The sequence below is a fragment of the Neophocaena asiaeorientalis genome, unplaced genomic scaffold, assembly GCF_003031525.2.
Source record: "Neophocaena asiaeorientalis asiaeorientalis breed wild unplaced genomic scaffold, Neophocaena_asiaeorientalis_V1.1 scaffold256, whole genome shotgun sequence".
NCBI classification, from domain to species: Eukaryota; Metazoa; Chordata; class Mammalia; order Artiodactyla; family Phocoenidae; genus Neophocaena; species Neophocaena asiaeorientalis.
The window spans coordinates 8692618-8714203 of NW_020185324.1; the positions used below are offsets into that span (position 1 = coordinate 8692618).

Here is a 21586-nt window from a genome sequence, read left to right on the forward strand (position 1 = left end):
TAGGATGTCTGTTTCAAGAATTCGGACATTGAGCACTGAAATTTTATTCTCTCTTTGCTAAGCTAACAAAATAACATCTATCTGTGGCATGTAACAAAATGTTTTCTAAATAAGTACAATATTTATTAAGCTTTGTCCTGGATATCATCATACTAACAACATGGTATGATCTTTAGGTTGGTATCATCTAAATATTCCTTTAATTCAGAACATTTCAAGTCTTGGCAGTACATCACCCTGGTTTTACTCAAGTAGAGTGGTGGATGTGTACACTTTGAAACAGTGATAGAACTGCCAAAATGGTCAGAAGTATCAATGGTTGGACTAACACTCCATATGTGTGCTACAGGATGGTTGGGAAAAAAAACACCAAATGGAAAGGTCCACGTTTGAAGCACTGGAAGTCCAACAGAAAATCTGTCTCAAGTCACAAGCAGTTGCTAGTCTCTGAGAGGCTCAAAATGTATGTGCTATGCTCTAAGTCAATGGTACTATGACTGTGGGCATGTCAAGGTGGGAAAAAAAAGAAAAAAAAAAGTATAAGGGAAAATACAAGGCAGCGATCCCTCAGGAATCTCCCTGTATGCTTAAGGCACAAACTGTAGGTTGGTCTGGGGGACTGCTCTAAGAATTTTAGAAAACAGAGGAGACAGTAGGCAAGTCGTGTACTGGGAAGCAGGCTGGAAACAATACAAGTGAACTGTGATAGTCCAGGTTTTGGAGAATGGACCTACTATTCACAATACTGGAGCACCCAATTAATGAAAGCCAAGCTCACACAGTGTCCAAGATTTTTTTTTTTTTTTAAGCATAAGAAAACTGCCTTAATTTGTTAATGCTTCTAAATGAAAATCAACCTCACAGATACACAATTCAAGTTTTCTACACGCCAATGTGAAAGCTACAATAAACCGACAGGAAAGGAAAGAACGTTTAGTTTGTTCTTGGTTTTCTTTTAAAATTGTTTCCTACAACTTGGACTTTTCATGATAAATTCTTTGTTCCCTTCCCTACGGAATGAGTGTGTAAGAACAGAAGATTCCCGTGGCAGAACTACGGGCTTTGATTCTGCCACGGAAAGGTCTCCAAAACAATCCCCCTCCTCTATGGCAGCCGCGTAGACTTTGACTCCTGCTATTTCTCCTTCTCCCCACTAGTTCAGAGGAAAGAAAGAAATCACCAAAACCAGCCCTCAAATTAGTAATCATTGCCTCTTAAAAAAACAAAGAAAAAACAGAAAACTGCAGTGGCAGAATCCCTGGGTAGGGTCGTAGTGCCCCGCCGCTCCACCATTTCCCCAATACTACGCCCACCCCAGGAGGAGAAAGCGGGGAATCGCACAAATACACAGATTCAAACACCCTCATTCTCTAGAACTGCCACTCTCCCTGGTCTGAGGCTTTAAGCGAGAAGCGAACCGTGTAGGGGAGGACCTCTGCCCAAGGAGGTTCCGAAGAGCAAACTGTGCGCTCCGGTGCCGGGGCGCTGGGCTCGCGGACGCCGGAGTGTGCAGCTCCGGCCCCTGACCTGCGGGCTGCGGGAGCCGGGCTCCGGGCGAGCCGCAGACGCCGACTCCGAAGGACGCAGACCCGGGAAGACTCAGGGGGGCGGACCGGATCAGCTCGGGAGACTCACCTGGTCATGTCGGCTCCGGGCAGCCTCCGCCACCGCCTCCCGCGCCGCCACCAGCACTTTGCTCCAGCGCCTTCACGCCCCTCCACGGCCGCTCAGCCCACGCCTGCCCCAGCCGCCGGAGTCCGGGCGGCCGATTTAATCCCGCGCAGCTGCGGCGCCCGCCGCGGGAATCCCCCCCGTGGTTGCCGCCGCCCGCTCCTCGCGCGGCCAGCCCAGTCCAGAGCGAGGAAGTGGAGGAGAGTCAGCGAGTGAGTCCCAAACGCCGAAATCCAGCATCCAAAGGAGCGCGTCCCCCCGCCCTCCCTCCCTCCACCCCTATCCACTTCTCCGCCGCCACCGCCGCCGCCTCCGCCTCCTCTTCCCGGGCCGTCCTCCTGGCCCTTCTGAGCCCGCGGCTTCCGCGGCTGTTCCGCCTCCTCCCGCTCCTCCTGCGCGCCCTGCGCCTGCTTCTCCGGCCGCCGCCGCCGCCGCCGCCGTGTGTCTCCTCTCCCTCCGCCTCCCGCTCTTCTTCCTCCTCCTCCCCCCGCTCCTCGACGCTCCGCCGCTCGCGGCTGGGGGGTCCGGGGCCGCGTAACTTCTCCCTCCGCCTCTCCTGTTTCCTCCTTCCTGCTGCTGCTTCTTTTAAAGAGGATTCTTTGGCCACAAATAGCAACTCGGCTGCCCCCCTCAGCGCCTCCCTCCCCTTCTTCTCTTCTTCCCCCCCCTCAAAGTGAAGCGCACACGAGAGGTAACCAGAAACTGAGGCCGGCGGGGAGAGTGGGGAGGCGGGGAGAGGGGGCGAGGCGACGCCCGGAGACCGACCCGCGCGGAGTCAAGGGCCAGGACGAGGGATGGCCAGTCCAGCCCAGCCCTCAGCCCTGGCGTGAACCCGGTCGTTACGGTTGAGGGCGAGGTGGTTTGATGGGCAAATTAAATCAAAAATCTCAGGAAAGTGATTGGAAAAGCTTCTCTTTGTTTCCTAGTCTGACTGATTTCGAAAATCCTCGTAACATGCTGGGGATCCCACGGAATCGCGGTGCCCCGGCGCTGAGGGATTGTGCGGGCACTTTGCCGGCGCGAGAGTGGGAGTGTGGGTGCGCTCGGCCGAGGGGAGAGCCAGGTCCGCTGGCGAGTCCCTCAGTCTGGACCCCTGACCCACTGAAAGGGCCAGAGAGCAGGACGGGCGAAGGAAGGAGGCAGGAGAGCTGGGAGAAGGAGGCGTGCAACCCACACACATACACTCACTCACTCACACACACACACACACACACACACTTGCAGAGGAGGGGGCTGGGTGACGTCACTCCCAAGCAGCCATCCACCAGGACAGAAAAGACCCCCCTCTAACAAATTCACTCATCTCCTAAGAGCTGCACACCCGGGTGCTTCCTGCCCCGGGTCCTGGCACACGGGAGGAAAGATGCTGGTTGCACCCCATTCAAAGCAGCGATAAAAATATAAGGAGCGTGTTGATGAGACACCGTTTATGTCCACTGTCCCAGTTCACCTCGGTAGCCTCATTCAGGGATGTTTGGTGGATCCCCTTTGGAATCACAGAGGAAGAAAGGGAAGTATGGAATCAATCGTAGTGTAATAACTCTTGTTTTGCTTCCACGCCACTTGCTTTTATGATGTTGAAAATGCAGTGCCCCCCAGCTTGTCTGTAGGACACCACAGAACCCTCTCCCTAGACAGTTGTACTACACAAGCTTCATCTACAGAACACACTATGTGGATTGTTAGCTAAAGGGGCAAATTTTAACCTTCTTTCCTCCTCAAGGATCTCACGCACGTGGAAAAAGTCAGCAGCTGGAAGCTACCATTGGCAATTGGCCTACCAAGATTTATTAGAAACTTGGTCAGAAAGGTTAAGGAAAGTCAAGGCTTCCAGCCACCTCCCTTGCTCATTGTGTGTTCAGGCCAGCACATACACACAATACTTATTCCTGCAGGCTCGAGGCAGTCTTTGAAAGAGCAAAGGTAAGCAGACCCCTTAGATTCAGCCTAATGATTTGGCATCCTGACTGTTGTCTCAAGCTGCCTATTTGTTCCCACCCTTTGCATGCTGCGCTCCTGAAAGGCACTGAAGGATTGGTCAGTAATCCTCTGTTCCGTGTGCTCCAGAAAGAAATCACATATTTTTGAAAGGCTTCACTCTAAATGAAGTTTAGTCCTCCAGCAATTTGAGGGGAGAGGGGGGAGGATCATCTTAGCATGAGTCTTGCCTGTTCTTTTTTTTAAAAATGGTTAGCCTCATAGTAAAAATCAAGAAGACAGCTATTCCTGGGCAAGCCTTCAGGACTTTCTGATAATGCCAGGAACTGAAAAGCCGAGAAGGTATGCTGAACACCTGTTCCTTATGCCCTAAGGATGGATTTCAGAAATCTGAGCCTCTGCACAGGTGATTCTCACTCAAGGTGTAAACTCTGATTTGGCTTTCTCATTGCCACACCCTCCCCCATCAACTGGTGAGTCCCACTTTCCTCTTGCAAAGTTGGACGTTAGAGGAACAAACAGTTTTTAAAAACCCTGGATTTCCTCTGCTGTTGTCTTTGATGGAGAGACACACATCCCTCTACCTCATTTAAGAAGATCTGACCAGTTCTGACCTGATTTAAGATACCAGCTGGGAAGTCTGATTACTACCTGGGAGCCTAGTCGAAGAAGAAACAGCATCAACATATTCCATTGGTAGCGAGTTAGGTTAACTAGAGAACTTAGTGATGATGGTTACCAAGGTGAGCAACAAGTAGGAGGAAAAGGGACCCAGAAATCCGAGGAGACAGAGGACAGTATACATAAATGACACAAGCCCAAGGACCCAACTTTCCTGACACCACGAGGTCCTCGATGTTCCTGTCCTACTACAAGCAAACATCTTAGAGAAAAAAGTAGCAGTGGAAGGAGGTGACTAGAGAATCTGAGCTATTATTGGGCAAAAGAGACAGCGTTATTCAGGGTGATAAGAGAAAGAGAGAGCAAGTAGAGGAACCAAGCTTTCTCTGTACATCTAAGTTGTAGTGGGAATAAGCCTGAAGCCCAATATACACACATCAATATACTCAGATCAGATTTGTAACAAAACAGCACCCTGTGGCATCTACTACAACCTCTAGGAGAGTTTACCATTTGGAGCTTTGAGGTCATAAAAACGTCAGAGGTGGGCTGATCATCTGCTGAAATCACCTAATTTTACAAGTAAGGAAACTGAGTCCCTGAGAGTTTAAGGTGACCCAACTCTTTGGTGGCAGAAGGAGAACAAAACCCCAGATGTCATGACCCAGTGTCCCCTCTCCCCCAACTATTCCTAATTACCTCCCAGTTCTGGATCCAAGAAGCCAGTTTTTCAACTTATCAATGAGTAATAAATATAGAATATTTTAAAACTATAAATACTTACATGAAGGAAAATGAAGGAATGGTACTAGACATTTTCTTAGTTCCTTTCCAGCTCTAACATTCTTTGATGAATAGCACACAGAAGCTTTGCTACAGCACAACCCCCTCTAGTGCATAATTCAGCATACGATGAGTATGAGTCTATTTTGGACCCCATCCAAGGAAGTTAATTCCTAGAAGTACTCGAAAGATTTTATACTCATCTATCGTGAAGCATCCTAAAAATAAGGCTGAAAATAATGTAAGGAGAATAACAGTAATCTTATGTTACACTTGTATTATGTGCTAAACATCATGCTATCCCACTGGTTTTCAAAAGGCACGTCATGACCTTTTCTGGGTCATGAATCTAGTGGGTCATGAACAATTTTTTAAATGAAAGTAGGAAAGAAAAGAGAGTGCATTATATGTATTAAACATTGTTTTATAAAACTTACGTTTCTGTCCTGTGGCTAGTGATTAACAGAAAAAGTTTCAAAGCCTCTGCCTCACCTCCAATCTTAACACCTGCCCTGCTAATGAACTATCATTAGCCCCATTGTATAAGTGAGGAAACAGGGACAGAGAGGATAAGTGATCTGGCCAAGCTGACACAGCTAGTGAGTGGCCAAGCTAGAATTTAGAAACTACAACTGTTTGACTTCAAAATCTTGTGTTTTTACTTCTATTCTGGTTATAAATTATTAACCAAGGAACTGCAGTAATTGTTGCTGATCATATATTCTTTGTGAAGGCTACAGTGGTTTGTATTGAATCCAGTTAGAATGGAGAAATACAACATACGTTCAAATGATGTATTCTGAAGAGAGTAAACTGTTTCATAGGCGCTGAAATGAGTATCTGAGACCTCTTCCTATAGGTGCTAGCTATGCCTAATATATTTCATTAATTTGCTGCTAAATGCATACATGGAATAACAATGGTTTTAATCCTCAAGTAACTTAAATACTAATCTCTACAAGTGTTAATATGTTTGAGAGAGGTTTTCAAATTTAATTCACACGGCATTTCTCAGTAGCGTATTTCTTGATCAAACACAGACCTGGCACATGAGAAAGATAAAACAAATATATACAAAACACAGTCCCTAAACTAAACAATATTTTCATTCATTTGAGAACACAAACTATACACATATAAAGTCATCAGACTACACTATAATTCCACCTAAACTGTGAAGAAGAAAGGAAGACAACTCAGGTGCCATGCTAATTTTTAAAGGACTCATACAGTTCTATGGATTCTACCAGTAGCATTGCAAGTTCAGGCGCTGCTATTCGCATCCCTCAGATTTGAAAGCTCAAACTCAAAAGTAGGAGGTGACTGAAATGAGCATCTAATCTTGGTCTTTCTGATACCACTACCCAAAGTCTCTTTACAAACAGGTGGGCTTCCGGTAGACCAAGAGGTGGTTAGAGATTTTGGAACATGCTATGCAAATATTCCCGCTTTTTTTCCATATGAAAGAAATGTACTTTCTTTTTCTCCAGGGTTGCGTTTCTTATTGCTGTCAGGCAGCAATGTTCTCTTAAAAGAAATCCACATCTTCCTCTAAAGACAGGCCTAGAAAAGCCAAGCTCTCTCCCCTGACTGTTCAGTTCAGTGGCTGCCTTTCACCCTCACCTGCCGAGTGTAGAGGACATTATGGTACGATGCTATTTTCCATTGGCTCTGCTACTGGAGATTACAGCATGCAACTGTGACAAATGGATATTCCCATTAAATTCTTTAGTAGAGTGGGGCATTCCATTAACCATTGGCACTTTCCCAACCCAAGTGAAACATTGGGTCATTTTTTTCTTCTGAGCAAGAAGTGAAGGGGGAAAATAAAGGATAGACTCTAATTACCCTTCCTATTTTTTTGTGTTGCATGTATTATGATAGCCGTATATTACAATTATTTATAATTAATATATGACAAGCTGTCAGCTAAAATTTAACAGGTGATTTGTCAAGAAGTTCCATTAACTCATACATGAAGCAGTGGATTTCAGTATTTCCAACAATAAAAGTGTGTTTTGGTTTTGTTGTTTTAAATCTACTGTGTCCAAATATTCAGAGACCACCTCTCTTTGTATATTTGGAGCATCTTTAAAAAAGACAACTCATGCTAACACAAATGGGTACTTTGTTAGTAATGTTAAGGAATAAGCATATTTTTTGTCACTTTAACCTTTAAATGCTAATGTTTTCACTAAGAAAATTAATTGCCTCGTGTTTATTTTGAAGTTTTAAACTTTTATGATTTTTATACATTTTAAATGGTGCCTTTAATAGTAAACACAAAGCTGTAACAGAGACGAAAGTAATTGCCATTACTTATATTCCATTTAGTGTTTGTATCTTACACTAGAGAATTTTGAAATGAAGGAATATTTTAAAATACAGAACAAAATTAAGAAGTCACCAGAAAGCTAGTAATTAATCACTCAACAGAGGAGGTGGTTTACAGAGACCAGAAACTGATGGAACAGGCTCCTTTTTGCTGAATGGCAGAGGAATGGGGCAAGGATGGGAATGAATCACTGAGATTTCTTGGGAGGGATAACAAGATTCTTTAAAAGAGGAAAAGCTTGGTTTCAATATCTATCGGATGTCAATGTCATGGGACCTAACCTGGAGATGAAGTTAAATTTGAAACTACAGTTTTCTGGTTTTTTGGTTTGTTTTTTTTGCGGTACGCGGGCCTCTCACTGTTGCGGCCTCTCCCGTTGTGGAGCACAGGCTCCGGACGCGCAGGCTCAGCGGCCATGGCTCACGGGCCCAGCCGCTCCGCGTCATGTGGGATCTTCCCGGACCGGGGCACGAACCAGTGTCCCCTGCATCAGCAGGCGGACTCTCAACCACTGCGCCACCAGGGAAGCCCGACTACAGTTTATTATTGGTTCCCTGGCCAGAGTTGGTATTGTTTTAAGAGAATGAGAGAAAAGTAAAGCAGCATTTGTTTAATATTTCATTTGCACAAGGCTGACTCATCTTTCAAGACTAGGATGTGCTGCAGGATGTTAATGTCTTGCCCGCAGCTACCGTGGAGGGTGCTAAATCTCCTTAATGAAAGAATGTGCTCCAAGAATCAATGGTTAGGGAGTTCCCTGGTGGAACAGTGGTTGGGAATCCACCTGCCAATGCAGGGGACACAGGTTCAAGCCCTGGTCCAGGAAGATCCCACATGGCACCAAGCAACTAAGCCGGTGAGCCACAACTACTGAGCCTGCGCTCTAGAGCCCACAAGCTACAACTACTGAGCCCGCGCACCTAGAACCCATGCTCCGCAACAGGAGAAGCCACCGCCATGAGAAGCCCGCACACTGAAACGAAAAGAGTAGCCCCTGCTCGCCGCAACTAGAGAAACCCCGTGCACATCAACGAAGACCCAACGCAGCCAAAAAAATAATTAATTAATTAATTTAAAAAAAAAGATTCAGTGGTTAGAGAGAGGAAAAAAACAAAGAACAAAACCACAAGGGTAGGGCTTCCCTGGTGGCGCAGTGGTTGAGAGTCCGCCTGCGGATGCAGGGGACGCAGGTTCGTGCCCCGGTCCGGGAAGATCCCACATGACGCGGAGCGGCTGGGCCCGTGAGCCATGGCCGCTGAGCCTGCGCGTCTGGAGCCTGTGCTTCGCAACAGGAGAGGCCACAACAGTGAGAGGCCCGCGTACCGCAAACAAAACGAAACAAAACCCACAAGGCTAAAGTAAAACCCAAAGCACAGCAGCTTTTCAACACTATTAAGATTTCTGTGTCCACCAACAAAGTTGTCTTCACAGTTTTAGCAAGAAAGCCATACAGAGTCATGAAGTTATTTGCAAAGGGTCTTTCAAATAGGGTTTCAGAAAATGATTTTCAGAAACTAACTCAGAATCGAAACACCACAAATTGATTTCTATGTAATAGGGAGTATATCTCTTCACAGGCTGGGAATTATAAATGACCAGTGACAAACCAGTCCTTGTATCCTGGACCGAGACCCCAGTTACCAGATTTCACCTTGCTTCCCAGGTGCAGCATAGCTGTGGATGTTTCCGCAGGCATTTGAGAGCAATTTTCAAGACCATGAACACAGCAAAGACATCAAGACGACTATTTTTTCAGCTACTTTTCAAACCTTTCTCTATCTTTGTCTTATACTCCTATATTTATCTTATACTTCATTATGCCACTTGATTTCTACTGGGTGTGTCCATACTTGGCAAATGTTCTTTTTCAGTGGTTTGACAGCATATTCATGTCTGACTGGAGCCAAAAAATCTTATCATAAGGATTTAAGCACTGCATGTACTCCATAAATATTTGGGAAAGTAAAGGAAGGGAAGGATGGAGCTAGGAAGAGAGAAAGAGGAAATGAATTGATTGATAATTACTTATTTCATGTGAAACATCACTTTCTTTACAAAGTTTCCTATAGTTCATCAAGTAGAATGACTTTGTCCTACCTCTGGTCTCACATTCTTTTCTTATTTCCTATTTCTCTGTATTTTTTTGTGTGTATTCACACCCTATTAATCTCTGAACATCTCCACACTCTTATATATCACTATCAACAAGCACAGAAGCTGAATTAAAAACAGATCTCAAAAGATTTCTGCTGAATGACTTGATGGATGATAGATACCACTGTGGCTGGTCAGATGTCACCTTCAGAGTCCCTCCTATTGGGCCTGTGCTGAAAGGTACAGTGACAGAGAGTTTGGTTAAGAGTTAGGCCTCACTAAAACACACAACAAAATGTCACAGACAAGAAATCATAATAGAATCTGAACAGGACTGGATGGATTCATACTTCCACAGAATTTTTTTTTTTAATTATTTTTCATTTTTGGCTGCACTGGGTCTTCGTTGCTGCGTGCAGGCTTTCTCTAGTTGCAGAGAGCCAGGGCTACTCTTTGTTGTGGGGTGTGGGCTTCTCATTGTGGTGGCTTCTCTTGTTGCAGAGCACAGGCTCTAGGCACATGGGCTTCAGCAGTTGTGGTTCACGGGCTTAGTTGCTCTGCGGCATGTGGGATCTTCCCGGACCAGGGCTTGAACCCGTGTCCCCTGCATTGGCAGGTGGATTCTTAACCACTGCACCACCAGGGAAGTCCCATAGAATTCTTAATGAGAGTAATTACAGACTTTCATGGTTTCCTACAAGATGTCAAAATAACTGATCAGTTCAGTAGAAAAAAATCCTTCATACTGAACTTTGCATCTTTAACTAGGTACACTCTATTAGGTGGACAGAGCATTCATTTATCTGTACATTTTTTTCTTATATCATCACCTATATTATTCCAACGCATCCTGATTTTCAAAACTCATTGACCACATCTCCAAAGTTACTAGTAACACTAAATAGGTCCAGCAGAAATTTAAAGAGGCAAAACAAAAACTATTACTTCCCACATGTATTATTACTTTATTAAATTCCGTGCTTGTTTTATAAATGTAGAAACACCATTCTTGGTTAGTTATTATCTGGTATTAATTCTTGAAGGTTGCATTTTGTCTCCTTACCACCAAAACCCATCTTTCTAATACAAACATCGCTAGTTTTCTTTGGACTAGTACAATAATAATTTTTTGTATATTCTTCTGCTCCTAATCTTTTTCTTATTGGCCCCAACCCATTCTCCACTGTGCTGCCCAATTAACTTTAATAAAGCACACGTTTGGTTATGTAACTTCCATGCTCAAAAATAAGTAAATAAAAAACCCTCAGTGGTTCATGATTATTGACCAAACTAAGTACAAATGTTCTACCGCATTCAAAGGCCACCACAAATGGAATGCTGCCTGAATCCATTTTTCCACTTTAAACTTCCACCTCTTTACGACCAATACCCTAAACTCCAGAACTGTCTGAACAAAAACGTGCATTTTTTCTTAGCCAGAAAGTTTCCTATGATCACCTACACGCTGAACTCCCATCCAGCCTTTAAGAGTCATTTCATCAAAGAGTTGGGCTTTTCTGTGTTTTCCTGATTCTTCTACCCAGACACGATTACTGCTTCATTTAAAACACCTGATTCTTCAGGCTTCCCTAGACCATTTTTTCTCTGTTGCATTATTTCACTATACTGGATTCTAAACTCACATGGTAATAAACTTGTGGCTTTATTTGTTAACAAAAAAAAACCCCACCTAATTCTTCAAATCTCTCTTCTGCTAGATAAACAGTCTACTGAAGTAGGATAAAAGATCACAGAAAGCACTCATGCCCAAGATGTGTTCCATAGCTCCTTTTATTGGTATCCATCCATTGACTGGAATGGTAACATATTATAAATATGAGAATGCACTGGATGGAATCAGTGGGAAATTATGCAAACTTGTGTCTAATCACAACTTGAAAGTTCTTTTGCCAGGTGACTATGTTTAAGAAGAGAACAAAGAAATTCCAAAAATTCTGAGTTAAGACCAATATGAAGAGCAAAAAACAATGGAAACTTTTAACTCTCTCTTTCTCTTTCTTTCCTTCCCTTCCCTTCATCCCTTCCTTCCTCCCTCCTTTCTTTTTCCCTCTCTCCCTTTGTTTCTTTCTTTCTTTCACTCAACTTCGCTCATTATCCGTGCCAGGAGATAAACCAAACTGGGACTATTAACAATCTCTGACCTCAGGAAGCACAAAAGCAAATCAAGTCAGGCAGGAGTTTTTCTCTGCCTTCCCCTCGACAAAGAAACAAGTGTCAGACATCTAGAAGCAGTCCTGAAATGGACACTTGGCACCCATGCTTTCTCCGTCAGAAGAACCTCCTGCCTGGTGAGTTCCAGGCTCTAGGAAATATCCTACCTTGTACCAAGTGGAGGTAAGAAGGAGCACAGCACCTGCATTATTTTTCCTTTTTATTCCTGTACTGCCCCAGAGCACGCTGTGTTCCCAGACTGTGGATGTCAGAACTGCTCAGTTTGGTCAGTTAGGCTGGGGAAAGAAGAGATGGCTATTAGAGCAAATGCTGAAAGCTATATTTCATCCATGATTCAATCCTTCCTGTGCCATCCATAACACACCTGCCTTTTATCAAAGTCATGTTTATACTTGGTTTTCTCATTCCCTCCCTGTGCCTCTGCTTGGTATGTTTCCAGATGGCAAGGCTGTAAAATCTTCAAGAGAAAGTTGGGCCTTAATCTTCTGTGCGTCCCTTGTATACCTGCAGAATGTCTTGTACAAAGAGTTCAAGATACAACACTGTTGAACTGAATTTTTTAGAAGTCTAGTGTTTTCTTTGAAATGAATGTGAGCCCTACTGGGCATAAGCATATCCCAGTTATCCCAGTTTAATATATTCTATCGTATTGTCCCCCAGGGAGTAGACTTGCATTTATAAGATCACAAGTCTAAATGTTGGGAGTGTCGAACCCCTAGAATGGTGGGTCCCACCCGTGGCTGAACATTCAAATCACCTGGAACACTTTTAAACCATATGCCCAGAGTGCACTCATAAGCTGAATTGGATTCTTTGGGAATGGGGCAGTAGCATAATTTTTTAAAAAGCTACACAAGTGACACAAATGTTAACCAAGGTGGAGTAACCTTGCTTTACAGCTCTAGGAAGCATAATGTGAAAACACACTAGACTAGATTAGTTTTTCTAAAGTACCTCCCAGCTCCAGGATTCTTTGTGAAAGCATGTTTATAAGTGAAAAAGAAATGGCCCCTTAATTGGATTCCATTTTTAAGTAGTAGCTACAAATGAAACACAGCCCAAATTCTGGATACTGGTGGGATGTTTTTAGCATTTCTTTTTACTTAGTTTTCATGTATGCCCATTCATCCCACGGCTCATTCATTCAGGCCTCCACTGTGTGTAAGGTATGTCAACTATGCACTATTAAGTCATTCTAAGAATGTGTTCTGTGAGCAGGGCACACAGAGTAAGGAAAACCCTTTCATCCAAATACAATGCAAACATACCCTAATGATTTCCATTCCCTGCAGTCCAATTAAAAGAGGAAGCGATGCCATCAAAGTAGCCTAAATTCCAGCCACCACCATCCCCGAATAAATCTGTGATTAAAACAAAGAAAGGATCAGAAATACTGAAACCTTCCCCCACCCCTTGGAAACAATCTGGAATTAAGTTTTGATACTCATGTGTTATTTCTGAGTTAAATCAGGAACAACAAAACTACTACTTTGGGAGAGAAAGATGTTGCTCACAAATGTTTGCTTAAGGAATTCATTTTCTTGAGAGGAGAGTATTCTTGGTAAATACTAATAATAGAAAATGATCAACTGTGCAAACTACGCCACGACAGCAGACTTCCTTTATTTCACCAAGAGTTCTTAGCACAGTATCCAACAAATTCAAGGGACACTATCCACACCATATGAGTTAAATATTAACATTTATGTGGCTCTTTGCAGTTTACAGAGAATTTTAAAACAACCGTCTCTTTAAGGCTAATAATAATTTTGTGGATAGTAAAACACCCATGCTCTGAATCAGAACCTCTGGGATAGTTTCTGGGAGTCAGAATTCGGGGCAAGTTTTTGGGGCATTCTGAAAACCATCACGATAACTAAATTCAAACCCATTGATTTGTTGTATTGTTCCTAGGAAAATAACCCAGTACAGCTGAGCAGATTCGGGCATTTCCTAAAAGGCTAGCTGCCTTTTTCTAGAACTTGCCTTTTTCTTTCTTCCATACTTTTAAAAAGGAAAAAAAAAAAATTACAGGTGGCACTATTTTACCTAAATCTAGAAGCTTTTTAATTCTGCTCTGCACAGCTGGCTTTTTCTAACCGTTGTCCTTGTTCTCAAGGAAGCTCCTAGCTTCTGGCACTGTGTGTATGTGTGTGTGTGTGTGTGTGTGTGTGTGTGTGTGTGTGAACTCACTAGTTCTAGACCTCATACTCAGGGAAAGAATCGGCCGTGAACTATTTGTGTTGGTGTGTGTCGTTTTCCACCAGTTTTAAAAAGGCCTTAAAAGTAAAAGATGCTCTCAGCTAGCTATCTCCCCCCACTCTGCCCTTAAATTATATTAGAACAGCATAATAGCTACCTTGGAAATACGATCTCATATATAACTTGGAGGAAACAAGAGTCAAAGAGACCCGTCAATGACATCTTCTTTAGAATAAAACTATGCATTTCAAAGGGAGGAGACGAGGTTATGTTTTATCTTTTAATTTCTCCTAATCTACGCAGAGACTGGAGAGAAGAGAATTTTGATTTTAAGTCTGGAATGAAATATACTTACCTGGAAATGAAGATGAAAGGGGAAAAAAAAAACAACTCAAAAATTAAGAGAAAGTGTGTGTCCACCACCCATATCGTGTCGATTCTCAAACTTTCCGGATTCTTTTGGTTCACCACCCCAACCTTAGTAATACCTTCTTGTTTAACAAGCCTCCAGTTATTCTGGTTACAGTTTCTGGGAAATTTGTCTGTCAAAAGAAGAGAGGTTCCAAAGAATTTGGTATTTTTCCTCTTGGGCAACTTCAAGTCATAAGGGTTATGGCACCAACGTGATCTCTCTCTCTCTCTCTCTCTCTCTCTCTCTCTCTCTCTCCTCTAGTTCAACACCCTATGATGCACCGGTCCTTTGGCCTTGAAGGAAACATTATGGAGAGGAGCGGGGAGTGGATATACTCATGACCTCACATAAATGACTACTCTAGCTCCCTTGAAACTTTACCCTCTGTCCAGATGGTGCCTCATAGTGAAAAGGATATTGGGAAAAAGGGCCCCAGTTTGCCACATCTTTGGTTATCCAAAAGGGTAAGAGAGCTTTATGCTTTTTATTTCCTGCATGCTAAGAAGAAAACACAGCCGTCTTATGTGAGACCACCAGGTTCCCCTCCTTTCCATATATTTTGTCTTACACCCTTTAAACTCTCAAATCAGTACTCATGTTGCTAGGTTCATAATTAGAGTGTTGGCAATGCCTGTTCCCTTGCTTTCAATTCCATTTATACAAATGTTCCCATCACTCGTTTTAAAAGCCCTGGGCACATGTTCAAAACATACAACCCAAACAAACAAACTGCACAACCTAAGCCAAACCCACCAACAACTGGACACCCTTCCCATTTTGGAAGGCCACCCTGAAAAGTTACTTAATTGCATTATATTCTGTGAATCAAAGTTCACAGAGCTGAAAATGAAAGTTTTATGTTAGTACCTTATCACCAAAGAAATGTAGGACATACAAATAAAGCCACAGGATCAGCTACTTAAGATTCATTGGAGTAAATTTCACCTTGAGTGACATCCTTAGAAAACAGAATTTTTAGGGAGGAGCAGAATTCCTATGGGGAATTTTAGCATAGCATTAAACTTTGGCAGAATTTATTATTTGCAAGTGCTGGGAAAGAGTTTATATTTAGAGCTAAGTTCTTGATCTTATCCAGTGATTGACTTTTTGATAGCAAAATTCCTGTCTGTCATTTACGCCTAAAGCTGACATGATCACAGCAGTGGAAGCTGCTATAAATGAGGCCGTGATAAGAATGAAAACTATACCAATGGGAAGGACTCCAACATGTAGGAAAAAGATAAAATTTATGATATATTGTTTTTTACCTTGGCACAGTAAAAAAAAAAAAAAAAAAAAAAGTAGGGGGAGGGGAATAGCTCAACAAAGCTCAAATTTTGGTGTGAAATTTCCCCAGCAGAGAATAGGCAGAACCGCCCAAATGCACTGTTTGTCTGTTTGGAGCAGTAAGGAAATGAGGATCTTTGGCTGTGATTCAGGCTGGCACCATGGTCCTGAGATGCCACAGGGAAGAAATGTGTCTGTCCTCTGCAAGATGGCAACCTCTGGAAATCAGCAGTGGTGCAATCGATCAACAGCCAGGGCCGAGAGCCCTTGCTCCCCTGTTTCTCGGTCAGAGCAAAACCACTTAAAAGTCAGTTCATAGCCCCCAATAAAAACCGAAAAGTTTACAACAAGTGGTACCACCTGTGCTTATGTCTCAGCTCAGCCAAAATAATTTCCTCTCCTGAGTCTTCTAACTGAGGTGAAGGGTGAGGGATGTGAAGACGAGGAAGTTTCCAACATGGAGCCTGTGGAGTGAGTGGATTATCATTGTCTGTGCTAGCAGAGATCAGCAAGTCTGTCTCCCTTACTCCGGAACAACTGTGTGTGATATGATCTCCCAACCCCTATCAAAAAAGGCTCTGTCTTCGGGAAAACAAAGACTCCTCTGCTCAGCGCTGTTCCCTCCCATGACTGAGTTTTCTTTGTAACAATGTTATATTATTACAAACTCTGTAAAGCTTGGGGTATGGAGGTTGTATTAAAAACACAATAAAGCAGAGCAGCTGTTTATACAAGCTAGTTTTTTGACCGTAATTACACTTTTCTCTGTCTTCTTGATGAATCCGGACATTTGGAGCCAGGTATCTGCACAAAGCATGATACAATGAGGATAAAATGGCACATCACTAGGATGTGACCTACATTTGTGTAAACCTTGTGGATACAAAGTGCTTCATCACTTACTTTCAAAAAACAAAAAACCCTGTAATTCTTTCTTTTTTATCTTTTCATGAAAACCATCCAGGGACAGTCTAACTTTTTCAGAAAGAACAAATTTTTCAGTACAGGAGGGAGAATTTGCCAGTACAACAAGGAGCCAGCCAAGTTGCTTTGGAGGAGTTGAGCAAGTACATTTCAATAAGGACCCAAAGAATCCTTGGCAACCAATCAGAAGAACCAGTCATCGTTGCATTAAGGAAGCCCTCAAATATGAGGGCTGTCGGTGGAAAATAGAGTTACTCACCAACTGAAAATGTTTACTTGAAGTGAGAATTATTTTACGGAAACCACTGTGAGTTTTGGAATACTTACAATCTGTTCAGATTGGTGGCTGTGTACAATGTTACTGCCTCAATATGCCCTGAGACTTCTAATCTGTCTGCCTAATGGAGCAGGTGGCGCGATTCTCCACTGAGCTGACGGCACCTGGAGGGCAGGGACCGTGTCTTATTCATCTTGGACCTCATACAGTACCCAGCTCTTCAAAGGCAGTTCATAAATATTGAATGAAAGAATCTTTACATACATTGCCACATTCTCTGACCCGCTGGCATAAAATGCCACTAGGTCTATCATCTCTATCTTATTGCCCTGCTTTATTTTTCCTCTGAGGTATTACTGCCAGCTGTCATGTGATATGTGGTTGTTTTTATTATTTGTGTATTATTTATTTTTCTCCACCGGAATCTAAGTTCCCTGAGGGTAGGGACTGAACAGATTTGATTCCCTGTATATCCCTACCCTAGTTCTTAGGATGGTGCCCGGCATATAACAGGTCAGTTATAAATATGTGTTTGATTTTCGAATGAATGCATGAGCGATAAACGGATGGTATTCTCTTTCTCTTTAATTTTGTTTCTTTTCTCTTCATTCTCATCTATTCCATCTTAATAAGGCCTGAAAATTATACTGTGAACTTAAATCAGTAGTAACAAAAGGAGGGTTCTTTTATATAGTGATTCATTCTAAAGAATGAAACAAGGTCTTGCTGGTGTTAGGCTTGTGGCTCTACAAACCTACAGAGAAATATGAGTGACAAGAAATAGAGAAGAGAGGGAGGCAAGAAACAAAATAGTCTCCTGGAGGCCATCAATGGTGGACTCCGTATGAACTAACGGGCCACCACATGTGAATAGTAAAACACATTTGTGCGCCATTTTCTAGATTCTGTGTGTGTACTTAGTCATTAAAACAAAACACTGGGTTCTTTATCATACTGGGCAGGGTCTTCATGTCCTTCCAGCCTTAGAGGGACAAAACTACATCTTATCCAGATTTTGAGTTCTCTTAACATCTCACTTTTAAACTTACGGTAAAATTTTAATAAGACGATGTAATACTTTTTCCCTTGGGCATTTCCACATTGTCCCCACATGTGAATGAATAACAATTCACAAGCTATTAATAATGTTTCCATTTTACCACCTAATTTAATGGCTAATGGCTGATAAAACCAGTGACCAGATGGTTCAGTGACTTGTCCATGATTTACACGTGATTGGTGATCCTGCCAAATATAAAACCTTCGATTGCAAACTGCAGATATTGTTTCTTTCTTTCAAGCCAATATAGAGCAGACGTTCTTTGTTTCTTGTAGATGCTCACAATGTGTGATGACAGTTGAACGGACCTGTTTTTGCAATTTCCCAATTTTATTATTACCAAATGAACCTGGGATAAATAGGAAAGTGGCCTAGCTGCAGAGTCTGACTCTGGGAAAAACAGATGAGTAGCAAAGGTCTGTCATTGGCCTTCCCACTATGCCCCTTCTCTCCCCTGAGCATCTCATACTCTCTGCCTTAATCCCAATCCCCTCAGTACTTCCGACCAACCACGCACTAGGTTGCCTCGCTCTCCTAATGAATCTTATCTCTCCCCTAATTTCCAGAGTGGAAACTGCACTGGAGATGAAAGAACATAATCCCTAACTCTGTTAATAGCTCTGTATCATGGGGTGAGCTATTAAAATCCCCAGAGTCCATGTTTCTTTATCTGTAAAACAGAGATAATGATATTTATTTCACAGAGTTATTGCACAGACTACTTAAAATTGTGTACTTGAAACTGCCATGTAGAGTCTGTGTCCTAGGAAATGTTTGGTCAATGTTCAGGTGACAATGTCTAGATAGTTGTTCTGACCTGAGATGGTGATTCTAAAGAAACTTTCAAAGCAGAAAAGTGAAGGACATTTTTCTAGCAGATGATGAGGGCATTCCTTCGGTTGGAGCAAGAGTGGCATGGGGAGGAAGTAGAATATATAGGGCCATGAGGTACAGTTGTTCAGTATCTAACCTGTACAACCATACATGGGCACACTGAAGATAGACACCCATTTATGAAACAGACATAAAAATGGAGAAAAGACCCTATTCAGGTTTGGGGGGATGAGTAAATGAAACAGTGGACTCCAATCACTAAATGTATTAGAAGTAATTATGATAACAAAATTGCTCATGTGTCTGGCTCTTTCTAGGGGATGGGAAAGCTCTCTGGAAGTTCTAGTATAATCACAATAAACTTAACTGAAGACTAGCAGAATGACTTCAGAAACTATTTGCTTCCTTCATGACACAGTTCATATTCTCTCAAGATGTTATGATCTTTGACAACTCGTTTTGAAGCATAAGGTAAGCATTTCGATGTGTATTTTCAAAAGTATGTAGCAGGGCCAGGGAGTCCATGGTTGTACAATAAGCAGATCTAGTTGTTTGGGTGCTCGTGTATATCATTATGTTTAATAAGAGGCATTACTTATTTCCTTAGATAATGTTTAACATCAACAATGTATTTCATGGTTTCAGTGTGCTTAGAAGAACAGGCTCCAGACTCAGAGTGGCTCAGCCACTTACTAAGCTCAGCCGCTTACTGAGTGACTTTGTACCTGTGTTTTAACCTCTCTGAACCCCATGACTCACTTACTTTTTATAGTTGTGGTGAGATGTGGAAAGATGGATAAAAATCCAATTTTTTTATGATGTTGAACCACCAAATTAACCAATCCTATAGTCCTATCCCTCGATTTCCTATGAAATAATAATCGTCCTTATTAAGAACCATGTTTGTTGGGTTTTCTCCTACTTGCAGCTCAAAGTATCTTACCTGGTACATCTCTTTTCAATGCTTCAGTAAGTGAGGATACTCATATGAGAACAGAGCACAGAATGGCCCTGATTTTGTATTTTACCACTTTTGCTCTAATGTTCTCTACCAGGTTAATCTAAACCAAGAGCGTTTTATGTGAATGAGTGAGTGAGTGTGTGTGTGTGCGTGTGCACGCACATGAATGTACCAGTTGTTATTTAAACAACTCATGAGACGTAGCTGAAAAAAATTCACTGGGACTGGTTTTATTAACAATACACTCCAGGTGTATATTGGGGAATAGTCATCAAACCAAATGAACCGATGAAAAGCCTGTATTTTACTAAACATCAGTTTCCCTTCCCCTTTAAACTCTGGAAATAGACCAGAAACCTGGTTTTCTGTGGGAAAAATGTTATGAGTCCTGAAAACTCCTTATGCCTCTAAACCTCCTTTGTATGTTCATGTACTCTAATATTACAGGATAATCACTTTACTGCAATATCCTCAAGAGAATTTGGAGCTTTGTCATTTTCTGGTTAAAGGTTTCATTATTTTCTCCTGGCAGAAAACTAGTCAGAAAGAATTCATTGGCTGTTTAATTCTAAGTTAATACACTTTGCCCATTGAAATCTGGGAAATCACTTGCAAAAATAACTCAGCACATTTGGTGTTCTTTAAGGACTGCAGTAAAATTTTACTAAGTGACCTGGTACCCTTTGCAAACAGGGACTAGTTTGAAATTTTTGAACAAAAAATGCAAGTATGTTTGCATACATCTTTAAAATTTACGAAGTTCAACATCATGTCCTGATATGTGGCCAATGCAGATTGTGTTTTAAATGTGTCCTTCTTGTCCCTTTCCTTACCATTCTGTTTCACTTTTTAAATAATTTGTATTAGCCAAATTGGAAGAAGAAACCTAATCTGGGCATTGTTCCAAAAAGTCAAACATGAACAACCCAGAGTAACTTCTATGTCAAATTAATAGTTCATTAGAACCTCATGTATAAATTTACCTGAGCAAGTAAACATCTCATTTTTAGCTGTTTTTAGAATTTTTTTTTTTTTTTTTTTTTTTGCGGTACGCGGGCCTCTCACTGCTGTGGCCTCTCCCGTTGTGGAGCACAGGCTCCGGATGCGCAGGCTCAGCGGCCACGGCTCACGGGCCCAGCCGCTCCACGGCATGTGGGATCTTCCCAGACCGGGGCATGAACCCGTGTCTCCTGCATCGGCAGGTGGACTCCCAACCACTGTGCCACCAGGGAAGCCCTGTTTTTAGAATTTTATGAGACACTGACACCCAGGGACTTTTACGATGGTAGTGTATTTCTCCTATTGTAAAGAATTTCAGAGCAACAATAAATTAGCTCAGTAAATTAATGTCTAAATAGATTTACATATTTTAATGAGCAAGTAGTCTTTGGTTGTTTTGGTATTTTTGATGACTTTTTTCTGACAATAGGTCAAATTATAAAACTTCACATTTGCATCCACTTACAAAATGATAGAAGTTTATCAGGAAAAAAATGCAAAAGAACTTTCAGATCTCAGTTATACTTGACATTTTTTTCTAGCAACATTTGCTAAGAATGATAACCCTCAGTGACATTTCACGTTCACGAAGGAGACAGGCCAACAGACAAAGTTTCCAGGGGTCATCGTTTTGTACTTTGCCCCTTTAACATTTAAACACTGCAAACAAGTGTCTCCAACTTTTCTCAGATGATCCAGTTCTTAAAGATGAAGCCTATACAGGGCAGTGGATGGAAATAAAGGTGTCTACCGACATAACTCTGTGGAACTGTTGCTCATGATCTACCTGAAATGGCAGGGAAAGTGGGTCCAATCCTTCCCTGGCTGTTGATACTCATCATCTCAAGAAGTTGATGATACCCACCAGTATACAGATTATGTGATTGGATCTGCAGATTGACCAGAGTTCCCTAATAATGAGCACTTATTTAGTGCTTTATAGTCATTGGAAGTGGTATGTATTAATCATACTTGGAGATGAGAGTCAGCTTACA

At 42.3% G+C, this 21586-nt stretch overlaps 1 protein-coding gene across 8 annotated transcripts in view; it reads right to left on the minus strand.

Moving 5' to 3' along the window:
- Positions 1–21586, minus strand: part of PTPRD (protein tyrosine phosphatase receptor type D) — a 1004024-nt gene that overhangs the window by 526085 nt on the left and 456353 nt on the right. For 7 of the 8 annotated variants that reach the window (XM_024734244.1, XM_024734243.1, XM_024734242.1 and 4 more), the window contains exon 1: positions 1636–1704. The exons of the other annotated variant lie outside the window; for it this stretch is intronic. The gene's annotated coding sequence lies outside the window, so the exon portion shown is untranslated. Of the gene's footprint in view, positions 1–1635; positions 1705–21586 lie in introns of those variants that run through there. 8 annotated transcript variants of the gene reach the window in all.